The sequence below is a fragment of the Rhineura floridana genome, chromosome 6 (assembly GCF_030035675.1).
Source record: "Rhineura floridana isolate rRhiFlo1 chromosome 6, rRhiFlo1.hap2, whole genome shotgun sequence".
Taxonomy (NCBI): Eukaryota; Metazoa; Chordata; class Lepidosauria; order Squamata; family Rhineuridae; genus Rhineura; species Rhineura floridana.
This window is the reverse complement of record NC_084485.1, coordinates 154172815-154185834: the sequence shown is the minus strand read 5'-3', so window position 1 is coordinate 154185834 and position 13020 is coordinate 154172815.

Below are 13020 nucleotides of genomic sequence, written 5' to 3'. Positions count from 1 at the left end.
CACGGACAGCGAAAAAGACAAATAATTGCGTGTTAGAACAAATTAAACCAGAACTATCACTAGAAGCTAAATGATGAAACTGAGGTTTGTTATTGAACAATTTTGGGATCTATGACTCGGTATCCCATCTGCACTGAAGAATATCCAATGAATAGTCCTTCCTGGCAGTGTTGTCAAATTTAGACCTCTTTTGTTTTGGGATGTGCACAAGGGCCTTGCAGCCGAATACATGAAGGTGAGACACATTTAGTGTCCAATCATGCCATGGTGCGAAAGGTGTTTTATTGGTTGCAGGTGCCGGAAGTTGGTTCTGCAGATAGGTGGCAGTAACTACTGCTTCCCCCAGTACTTCTGTGGTAACTGTGCATCTTCCAACAAGGAATGAATTATCTGTCTAAGAGTCTGGTTCATGTGTTCCACAACCCCATTTTGTTCTGGAGTATAAACTACAGTAGTCTGGTGCTCTATGCCTTCCTCGCATAGAAAGTCTTGCATAGTCCTGGATGCAAATTCTCCTCCACTGTCAGATCTTATAATCTGTAGCTTTCTGCCAAATTTGTTGGACACAATTCTGATATAGTCCTTCAATTTTTTAAGTACTTGACTTTTTTCTCTCAGTAGGTACATTGTAGTATACCTCAAGTATCATCTATGAAATCATCTATGAATCATCTATGAAAGTGAGCATGTATAAATTTCCACCCTGTGATGGCATTCTAACGGGTCCACAAAGGTCTGTGCGAATTAATTCTAGAGTTTTTGTAGTTTACCTTTCACTTTTCTTAGGAATTTTTGGTTTCACACTTTTTGTCTTTATACAACATTCACATTTTTCTGTAGATTTACATTGCCCAATTTTAATGCCTCTAGCCAAATTTTCCTTCTCTAGAGCATTGATTCTGGCCAAGTTAACATGTCTAATTCTTCTATGCCAAACATATAAACATCAGGAATCACAAGTTTCTTTGACTGTATTTGCATGCATAGTTTCAAAATATTCCAAATGCAAAAGTCCATTTTTCAATTTTGTCATACAACACACTTCTCCTTAGTGTAAATCTTTGAAAATTTTGTCACTTAAAAAAAGTTCACCTCCAAGCTTCATTATTTTAGTGGCACTTATTAAATTATCTTTAAATGGTGGAACAAATAGGCAATTTTTCAGTTTTCAGTTCAAGCTCTCTGGTGCCCTCTGGCGTTTTCCACTGTGCCTATTCCTTGAGAACAGAAAACTTATCCTGATGCTGTAATTATATTCCATGTAGAGAGGCTAAAGTTCTTAAACAATTTATTGTTATTTATTAAATGTGCAGTAGCCCCACTGTAAATAAAAAATCTGGTTTTATAATCATCATTCTTTCCATCAGATACATAGTAACTGCAGTGCTTCACTTTAGTTTGGCTATTTGATTTGCTTTCAGCTTGCTTCTGTTTAAAATCAACTCTTTCTCCTCTTTCCCATCTAGGACAATCTCTTTGAAGGTGATTAGGAGATTTGCATTTGAAGCAATTTTTCCTTTGTTTGTCTGTACCCTGCTGTGGCTTCGGGGCATGACTCATCTGTCCTGCCTTTGGTTGCTGTTTCTGCCGAAAGTAAAATTTGCTTTTTCAGACAGAGCTTGTTCCTGTCTCTCTTTATAGTCCTGATATTTCAAATATGCCATAATCTGATCCAAATTCTGATCTGTCTGTTGGTATGCAAGCCGTTATATAATGACATTGATTTAGAGAGGCCAGGACATTTACCTTTCGTAAATCTTCATCCAACAATCTTCCACATCTTTCTAATTCTCGGAGCAGACTTGTAAATGTCTCCAAATGTGGATTGAGATCTTCTCTGTCAGATTGTTTCAGCATGTACAGTGTCTTATAGAAAAACATCACAAGATTTTTAGATATCCTCTGATACCCATTTTCAAGCTTTCCCCATATTTCCTTCACACTCCTACAGCCCATGCAAACATTTAGTGCCTCATCTGATAAAGCAGAAATAAGATGAGACTTCACTTTGGCATGCTTACGCTTCCAGGAGGCAGGGGCTGCTTCATCCACTGCCGAGGGTTCAGGATCAGTCAGGACTCCATGCAGATCTTCCCCTTCCAAAAGTGCCATCATTCGAAGACTCCAAATTGCATAATTGTCCTTCTCCAGCCTTCAGATGCTTGTCTTGTTGATTCTTTAGCCATGGTTTCCTATCTTTTGTTCTGCTTTTCTTTCTCCGACCTGGTCTCCTTTTGATCTCTTTTTGTAAATCACACACAGTACTTAGCCTTTTTAGCTTTCAGACACAACTTGCAGTTTGATTTAGCTTCCTGGGAGGCCATAGCCCTTTGTTATGGAAATATGTATATGCAGAGAAACTCAGCAGTCTGAGCTGTGTGTGTGCCAGTATGTGTATTTACCTAAGAAGCAGGCTTTTACCCTGCATTTAGATCACTGAGACTTAAGACTTAGTAAAATAAGAAAAGCTACTTTATTGATAGAAATACATAGTAGATAGGAAAGGCATTCATAGTTCTAACTAACTAACTAAGTTAGAGGCACAATGCCCAAACTTGGGTATTGCCCTCATGGCTCAGGAGAGGGAACAAAGACAAAAGTGTCTCCTCTCTCCTCGGACAGCTGAAGAAGAAAGACAAAGGCCAGCTTCCCCAAGCGTATCAGTTTACAACGGAAGGAAGTTAGTAGAGAAGAGCACAGGTAAAGGTAGGCAAGCCTAGGCAGCTGGAGGACCCTAATTCTATCTGAACAAGGTGGTTTATAACAGATGCTATTGGAGGTCGCTGATTCATAGGGTCGCCATAAGTCATAATCGACTTGAAGACACATAACAACATCTTTTCTTCTCAAAGGCCTTATGAAAGTAGATTAAACTGAGAGATGGTGACTGGCTTCAGTGAACTTCATGGCTGAATGGTAATATGAACCCAGGTCTCCCCAGTCCTAGTCTGTGCCAGAGTGGTTCTCACTGGTGGTGATAATGTGTTAGAAGCCTATTAACATCTATTCAGAAATATTTTCTATCTCAGAGCTGTCTACTGTAATGCCTGTCAGTGCTCCCCACAGCATCCCTGCCACACTCCACACAAATTATTGAACCATTTTTAGGTTTGTCTTAGTAGGGCAAAGGAGCCAGCCTTTCAATGGTTGCTATCTCCTGCCTCAGCTTCATCCTCTCCCTTAATTCCATTGCAGTTAAGTTGCACAGATGTCAAGGATATGGGAAGTATGCAATTTACCAGCTTTTGTAGCCAAGGAGGAAAGATATGGGACATGTAGCACCAGCCTTTGGTCTGTGGAAAAGGAGACTCTGACAACAGGGATGCTCATGCTGGAGATATGGGCAGCTGTTTTGGCATTGTACTTTGAATACCATTACAGCAGCATCCTGGAAAATATATGGATGTGAGACATGCTGGAAATTATAGGTCCCAAGAACTGATCAGGAATGCTACTGAGCCTATTCATGGCAGCGTGTCAAGTACTCTGGAACATGGCATTTCTAGGGTGCCTGACATCTATTCTAGATCAAAGACCCACTGAGAAAACTGTATTTCCCAGGCTTCCTGGTGACTGTGATGCTGCTCTTGTAGTGTCGGGAAGAAAGGTTTGGAAAAAAAATCCATCTTTTGCTGCTGCCAGGTAAGTAGAAAAGGAAGGGAGCAGAAGGGGGCTTTGGGGAGGCATTTAAACCCCATCAAACTGTGACTGACAGCAGTGGGGTCTGAATTTCAGAACTGGGCTTGGAAAGGGATGCACTGTTTCCCCATTATTTGGGTGGAGGGAGCTCAGTATGCTAAGCCCAGTTGCAAATGCAGTCAAAGGGAGTTTGCCTGATATTACTGGGGAGCCCTAACTAGTCACAGATCACCAGAACATACACCCTTCCTATTAAGAATGCACATCTGTTGATGTTACTTCATGTGTTTTCTGTATTTCCTGGCCAGTTGATGAATACACAGCAAAGGGATATAAATCCAAATCCACAATCCTACACTTTGTAACTTAAACCAGAATTTGTATGCACCAAGATTTAAAATTCCAAATGGGCCATTGAGGATTGTTAATTCAGGTAGAATATGTATTAACAGACTATGATGGGAAGGATGATGTGGATGAATGACAGGTTCGGGTTAACTACAAATGCTTGGGTTATATGTCTGAGCACAGATGGATGGAGATAGGTAGTGGCAACAGAAGAAAAGTACCTGAGTAAATTCTATATCTCTGTGTGTGTGCTGAGGGTACTGAAGCATAATCAGGCTTGGGTGGGGAGGATGGGTGGAGAACTGATCAATTTTCATGGAGGACTTGAGAAATCACTTGGCAACAAGAAGTTTGGAACTGTTTGACAGATGGCAGTGATTTTTTGAATCCATTTTGACTCTTCTTGTTCGTAGCAAAAGATAGCATGCAGCATAAAAGCAAAATGTTGTTATTGTTTCCTCTACCATTATTTCATTGACTTTAAAAGTCTGATCTAGTCTCCATTTCTCTATGGTATAGTTTTCAATGAAAGATTCACTTCAACGAGAATGAACATGCCAGTTCATAATATATATTTCATGATCCAAGAGTTAATTCCTCTTCTGTTTTCCTCTCTACATTCCATTCTGCACGACTGCTTGGGAGCCACTGCCATTTCCAGGTAAAGTTTGACTTTTGCCTTCCTCTAACTGGTTTATCTCTCTCTCTCTCTCTCTCTCTCTCTCTCGCACACACACACACACACACACACACACACACACACACACACACACTTTTCTACTCACCTTATGAAAAATGGGTTTGCTATCTGCAGCTGTCAAGTGTCTGCAGAGCTAGGAGTATGCCTCAGTGAATATACAAATGGGCTGAAACCTCCCTCCCAACCCCAAGTGGCTGGTGCTGAATACAAATCGCTCAGTGAGAAGGGAAGGTTCTGCTCCGAATGTTTGCTGCTGCTGCTGCTGCTGCTGCTCATCTTCATCTCCCATTCATTTACAGCAGGCATTAAGGAAGACCCATTTGGGAGAATATCTGCTTGCCCAGAGGCAGCGTGGTTGTGAGTGCACCATCATGAAATATATGTATGTATAAGTTCAACCAAGAAAGTCAAAGCAAGAATTAAAAGCAAACACACCCAGAAGTACATAAATGACACAGCCATTAAAAGCAACAATTTATAAAAACAGTATTAAAAAAGCCCACCCTCACGCCAAAGCTGTCCTTTATCATTTACCCTGAATGCTGATATAAATTCAGACCTAGCTTTAGCAGCAGCAAGAGCAAAACCTGTTACCTTAAGCATAACTGAAATATTAGTTCCATTCAGGGTGTGAAAAGGCTTACATCTCATTGGCCGATCATGTGTCTAATGTGGCAAATCATTGAATAACTCTTTCCAGATTTGGTCAAAAACATTTCACCATCACTGAAACTCTGTGGCTGCCCTCCCTAATCTGGTGCCATCCAGATATTTTGGCCTATGACTCAGCAGCCAGCATGGTCAGGCAGTTGAAGTCCAAAACGTCCGGAGGGCACCAAGTTGGAGGAGGCTGCTTTATGGAGTGTGCAGAGCCTTCCCCCAAGACATTGTTGTTCCTTTCCTTGTCATTCCCACAAATCTTTCTTCTGAGGAGACCCCCCTCAAATCCACTTCAGATTTTGCTACAGCAAGACCTCAGTGGCCACCAAAGGTTTGTGAAACTCCCTTTAATTATACAGGTTCATACTGAAGCTGGGAGGCCGAACCCACTAACAGATGCATGCATATATTAAACTAGCATGTCAAGAGCAGGTTGCAGGAGACCAGCCTTCTTCCTCACATAACTGCTTTGAATATGATTGTGTAGGGAAGAGGGTTTTTCTTTTTCACAAGATGGGACACTCAAGCATTCAGTACATTCTGCAGGCCAAAGCAGTCCAGTCCAGCAAAAGAGACATTATGGGAGGCAGCTGGCTATGATCAACATGGCTCCCTGGCTCAATTTTCATGTTATCCCAATGGTATAGGAGCCAAAGCATATAACGTCTTCTGGTTCTGCTGGGCTAACATGAGAAATGCTTGGAAGCCACTTCTAGATCATGTTTGACAAGGTCTTCATTTAACTGGTTATGCATAGTCCCATATGGACACTTCCTTTCCTCCTTTCCTAGTCACCTCATGAAGAAAAGGGTGGCATTCTGTAGCCAGCAAAAGTTTCCTCCACATGGGAGGAATCTGCACTAAAGCTTCTCCATACATTATTTATTTATTACATTTATATCCCACCCTTCCCCCAGAAGGAGCCCAGAGTGGCAAACAAAAGCACTACAAGCATTCCAAAACATCTTAAAAACAGGGTTTAAAATGTATTGGAAAAATATTTTAATAAATATTAAAGCAAAACACCTTTAAAAAAGCAGACTGGGATAAGGTCTCTTAATGAAAAGGCTTGTTGAAAGAGGAAGAACTTCAGTAGGCGCTGAAAAGATAACAGGCGCTGAAAAGATAACAGAGATGGTGCCTGTCTAATATTTAAGAGGAGGGAATTCCAAAGTGTCAGTGCCACAACACTAAAGGTCTGCTTCGTATGTTGTGCGAAAGTGACCTACTGATAAGATGGTGCCTGCAGGAGGCCCTCCCTTATAAAGCGCATTAATCAACTAGGTATATAAGGGGTAAGATGATATTTCAGGTATCCTGGTCCCAAGCTGTATAGGGCTTTGTACATCAAACCCAGAACTTTGAACGTGGCCCAGAAGCTAATAGGTAACCAGTGCAATTTGTTCAGCAGCGGGGTAACATGTTGCCAATACCTCACCCCAGTGAGCAGTTGTCCTGCTGCATTTTGCACCAGCTGCAGCTTCTGGACCAATCTCAAGGGCAGCTCCACATACAGCACATTACAGTAATCAAGCCTGGAGGTTACCAGTGAATGGAGAACAGGCTATCCTGGTCCAGAAATGGCTGCAGCTGTCTTACCAGCCGATGCTGGTAAAAGACACTACTAGCCACTGAAGTCACATGGGCCTCTAGCAACAAAGATGGAACCAGGAACACCCTCAGATTATGAACCTGCTCTTTCAGAGGGAGTATGACCCCATCCAAAACAGGCAACTGACCAATTATCCAAACTAGGGAACCACCAACCCACACCGCCTCCATCTTGCTAGGATTCAGACTTAGTTTATTGTCCCTCATCCAAGCACCAGCCCAGGATTTCCTGCCCTCTCCTGATTCAGATGTTACAGAGAAATAGAACTGGGATAGAACTGCTGACACCTCATCCCAAATATCCTGATGACTGTTCCCAAAGGTTTCATATAGATGTTAGGCAGCTTTGAGGAAAAGATGGTACCCTGTGGCCACTGGAGCATAACTGCCAGGGGACGAAAGACAATAACCAAATGCCATTCATGGTCAATGGTATCAAGAGCCGCTGAGAGATTAAGTAAGAATAACAGAGTCACACTCCCCCATCCTTCTCCTGATAAAGGTCATCCATCAGGGTGACCAAGGCTGATTCAGTCCCATAACCAGGCCTGGACTCAGATTAGAATGGGTCAGGATAATCTGCTTCATCCAAAAGTACTTGCAATTGCTGTGCCACAACTCTCTAAATCATCTTTCCTAAAAAGGGAGTGTTTGCGACTGGGTGGTAGTTGTCACAAACAAATGGGTCCAGGGTGGGCTTTTTTAGAAGCAGTCAGATCACATAATAAACATCTTTGACATGCATGCTTATAGAAATATTCTTCATACTATGTCTCAATATTTCTAGGAGGCCTAGAAATAAACCATAACATAACATAACATAACAATATGTATCTGATTTCACACTACGGTTGTACATTATTATTTCTTATTATTATTAGACTGAGAGATGGTGAGTTGCCCATGGTCACCAAGTAAACTTTGTAACTGATTTCCATTTTAAAAAATAATTAAAATGATTTATATGTAGGCAAAGTTTATGAAGTAATGCAGATCCACACAATATATTTAAAGCACATCTAACTTGCATTTAAAATGCATTATTTCCCCCCAAAAATCCTGGGAAGTATAGTTTCCCTCTCACAGCTATAGTTCCCACCACACTTAATAAACGGAAGATGATTCTGTGATTATATAAATTTAATAAATAAATTAAGTTACACTGATTTAATTTTAAAAATGTTTATTGTGTTGGATTGTTGCTTGTATTTTAGTATTGTTTTGTTATTTATTGTATTTTTATGCTGTTTTATGTTCACCGCCCAGAGAGCTATTGCTAGTCGGGCGGTATATAAATTTAATAAATAAATAAATAAATAAATAAATAAATAAATAATTCATGTGCTTCAAATGTATGTTGAATGTGCTTTAAATGCATGGTGTGGATATGCCATTGTATCGTGTGCATTCATTAGTGATTTGAAAAGAATAATCTTAAAATATAATTTTTAAACATGGGAAGGGCTTTAGCTCAGTGGTAGGGCACATGCTTTGCATGCAAAGGTCAAAAATCCAGTTTCTGGAAAAGGCCTGGAATCCTGGAGAGCCAATGCTAGTCTATGTGATCAGTACTGAGCTAGATAGTCCCAAATGGCCTTAGTTAGTAGAAGGAAGATTCCTTTGTTCGGAAAAGAGACCCAAGGGCCACAGTGACTCTGAAATTTATTTATGCATTTTACTTACAACATTTATATACAACTTTATTGTAAAAAACATCAAAGCGATTTACAGAAGGAATTAAAACCATAAAATTATTGGCAAAAACAGTTAAACAAGTATTAAAAACATTCAAAGTAATAAAACCAACAAGTTAGAAACAGATAAAAAACAATGGCTTCTACATGCCTCGGTTGTTGTTGTTATGTGCCTTCAAGTCGATTATGACTTACGGCGACCCTATGAATCAGAGACTTCCAATTGCATCTGTTATAAACCACCCTGTTCAGATATTGTAAGTTCAGGTCTGTAGCCTCCTTTATGGAATCAGTCCATCTCATGTTTGGCCTTCCTCTTTTTCTACTCCCTTCTCTTTTTCCCAGCGTTATTGTCTTTTCTAGTGAATCTTATCTTCTTATTACGTGTCATAAGTATGATAACCTCAGTTTCATAATTTTAGCTTCTAGTGATAGTTCTGGTTTAATTTGTTCTAACACACAATTATTTATTTATTTATTTATTTATTAGATTTGTATACCGCCCGACTAGCAATAGCTCTCTGGGCGGTGAACACAAGAAATACAATAAAATCACATAGTATAATACAGCCAAAGACATATAAAATAAAACAATCTAAAATCAATCACAGCAGATTTTAAAATACGTTAACTTAAATTAATATGCCTCGGAAAAGAGGAAGGTTTTAACTTGGCGCCGAAAGGATAACAATGTCGACGCCAAGCGCACCTCCTCGGGGAGACTATTCCACAGTTCGGGGGCCACCACTGAGAAGGCCCTAGATCTTGTCACCACCCTCCAGGCTTCCCTATGAGTTGGAACCCGGAGGAGGGCCTTCGTAGTAGAACGTAGAGTACGGGCCGGTTCGTCTTTTTCACTGTCCGTGGTATCCTCTAAGCTCTCCTCCAACACCACATTTCAAATGAATTGATTTTTTTAACTGTCCAACTTTCACATCCATACATAGAGATCGGGAATACCATGGTCTGAATGATCCTGACTTCAGTGATACATCTTTGCATTTGAGGATCTTTTCTAGTTCTCTCATAGCTGCCCTCCCCAGTCCTAACCTTCTTCTGATTTCTTGACTATTGTCTCCATTTTGGTTAATCTGTGCTGAGGTATTGATAATCCTTGACAAGTTCAATGTCCTCATTGTCAACTGTAAAGTTACATAAATCTTCTGTTGTCATTATTTTAGTCTTCTTGATGTTCAGCTGTAGTCCAGCTTTTGTGCTTTCCTCTTTAACTTTCATCAGCATTCGTTTCAAATCATTACTGGTTTCTGCTAAGAGTATGGTATCATCTGCATATCTTAAATTATTGATATTTCTCCCTCCAATTCTCATACCTCCTTCATCTTGGTCCAATCCCGCTTTCTGTATAATATGTTCTGCGTACAGATTAAACAAATAGGGTGATAAAATACACCCCTGTCTCACACCCTTTCCTCTTTAACTTTCATCAGCATTCATTTCAAATCATTACTAGTTTTTGCTAGTAGTATGGTATCATCTGCGTATCTTAGATTATTGATATTTCTCCCTCCAGTTTTCACACCTCCTTCATCTTGATCCAATCCTGTTTTCTCTGTGATATGTTCTGCATATAGATTCAAAAATTAGGGTGATAAAATACACCAGTCTCATACTTCTTCTGATGGGGAACCAGTCAGTTTTTCCATATTCTGTCCTTACACTAGGCTCTTGTGCAGAGTATAGGTTGCGCATCAGGACAATCAGATGCTGTGGCACCCCCATTTTTTTAAAGCATTCCATAGTTTTTCATGATATACACAATCAAAGACTTTGCTATAAACTATAAATCGCAGGGTGATTTTTTTCTGAAATTCCTTGGTCCGTTCCATTATCCAACATGTGTTTGCGATATGATATCAGGTACCTCTTCCTTTTCTAAATCCAGCTTGAACCTCTGGCGTTTCTTGCTCCATACATGGTAAGAGCCTTTGTTGCAGAATCTTGAGTATTACACTACTTGCATGGGATAATAAAGCAATAGTTTGATAATTACTGCATTTCCTGGGATCCCCTTTCTTTGGAACTGGGATTATACAGCCACAAGTGTGGCTGTATACTATAGCAAACGTGGATTTTTCACATTCTGCAGTGTTATATTGAAAATAGCCCCCCATGCCATTCTGATGCTTCCAATAAGCTCATTTCAAAACAAAACCTTACAAAACTTGTAGTCCTGAACTCAGAAATGCTTGCTTAACAACTCTGTAAATTTTCATGGTGATAAACAGTCAGAGAGAATAGAGAGTTCAATGTCTGAAAAGAGAGGAAAAACCCCAGAGCCCTTTTTTCTGTCAGAGTTCTCATAACCTGTTGAAATTAATCAGAACCCTTCACTAACTACATTACCAAGGATTGTTTGAGAGAAGCCATGACTGTCCAAAGTGAAATAAAGGCCTGGTGTGGATGTGGCCAGGGACAGCTTTGGTTTAAATTTGGGTGGGAGGCTACATGTGCCTGCTGTAGAATAAAAAGGTAGGGGAAACCCTGAAAAGCAGTGATACTGTTCACAATGTTTTCCTTTTGGAAAGGAAAGGGGGTTCCCCTCTGCCCAGTGCCCACCCACCCAATCTCCTCCCCTCCCCCTTCCCTGGGACAGTTTTGGACTATGACCTGGGAGACCAGGGTTTGAATCCCCACACAGCCATGCAGCTCACTTGGGCCAGTCACGGCCTCTCAGCCTCAGAGGAAGGCAATGGTAAAACCACCTGTGAATGCCATTTACCATGAAAACCCTATTCATAGGGTCACCATAAGTCGGGATTGACTTGAAGGCAGTTCATTTCCATTTTCAAACATGATTGCACAGAAATAAATCCCATTGAACTCAAAAAGTATGCAAATGATCAAATCTACCCTCCCTTCTCCTCCCTCCTATCCCTTCCCTCTTGCCCCTTCCCTCTCCCTTCCTTCGCCCTCACTACCCATCCTCATCCCCTTCCAATATCCTCCTTCCCCATATGCTCAGATGCAGAGCTTGGAAAAGTTACTTTTTTGAACTACAGCTCCCATCAGCCTAATCCAGTGGCCATGTTGCCTAGGGCTGATGGGAGTTGTAGTTCAAAAAAGTAACTTTTCCAAGCTCTGCTCAGATGCACATGTTACTAAATTCTTCCAAGCTACACAGGAAGTGGATGGACTATGAAAGACCAACCCAAATTGTGTTTGCATTTTGACACATTTGTAGGGCAGTACAATATCTCAGACAGAAGGTCAGGTCTCCTGCACCCCTGGTGCATTCACTATAGCTGCCCAATTTCCCTGCTTTCTAAAGTTTGATAGAAATATCTGTGGGTTGTAAGTACGTTCTTAAACCGCAAGGTTTTTTACCTATTAGTGAATGTATATTGAACACTTCCAGTCTGTGGGCCATTGTTTAGCTTTCCATATTTGCTGACAAATCTTGGTCAAAATGTGGACAGATTCAGTCTCAGTAACTTGTAGCAACTTTATTGGTATGCCATATGTTCCTGGTGATTTGTTTCTTCCAAGTATTTTAAGAGCAGCTTTCACCTCACATTCTACAATTTTTAGTTCTTCATCATACGGTTCCTCCATGAATGAATCTGTCATCCTTGCATCTCTTTTATACATACATTGTATCAGAGCTTGGAAAAGTTACTTTTTTGAACTACAGCTCCCATCAGCCCAATCCAGTGGCCATGCTGGCTGGGGCTGATGGGAATTGTAGTTCAAAAAAGTAACTTTTCCAAGCTCTGCATTGTATTGCTTCCATCTTCTTTTTATTTTATCTCAGTCAGTCATTGTGTTCCCCTGTTGATTATTCAACATTCCTACTCTTGGTTTAAATTTCCCTTTAATTTCTCTAATCTTTTAGAAAAGGGCTCTTGTTCTACCTTTGTTGTTGCCTTCTTCTATTTCTATACAATAACTATTGTAATAGTTCTCTTTGTCCCTATGTACTAGTCACTGTATTATTGCATTTAGGGTTCTGACCGTGTTTCTGTCTCCTTTTGCTTTCCTTCTGTCTTTAACCATTTTAAGAGTTTTGTCAGTAATTGATTGAAGTCTTTCTCCCTTTTAAACTAGTTATTGTGTTTTTGCATTCTTCCCTGATAATGTCTCTGACTTGAATCTATAGTTCACCTGGTTCTCTATTAACTAAGTTTAAAGCATCAAATCTGTTCCTTATTTGATCTTTATATTCTTCTGGGATGTTATTTAAATTGTATTTTAGCATTATGATTGCTTTGTTCTTTTTCTTTAGCTTTATTTTGATTTTCAATATTACCAGTTCATGATCTGTACTGCAGTCTGCTCCTGGTCTTGTTTTCACAGAAAGTATGGAACTTCTCCATCTTCTGCTACAAATTATATAATCAATTTGATTAC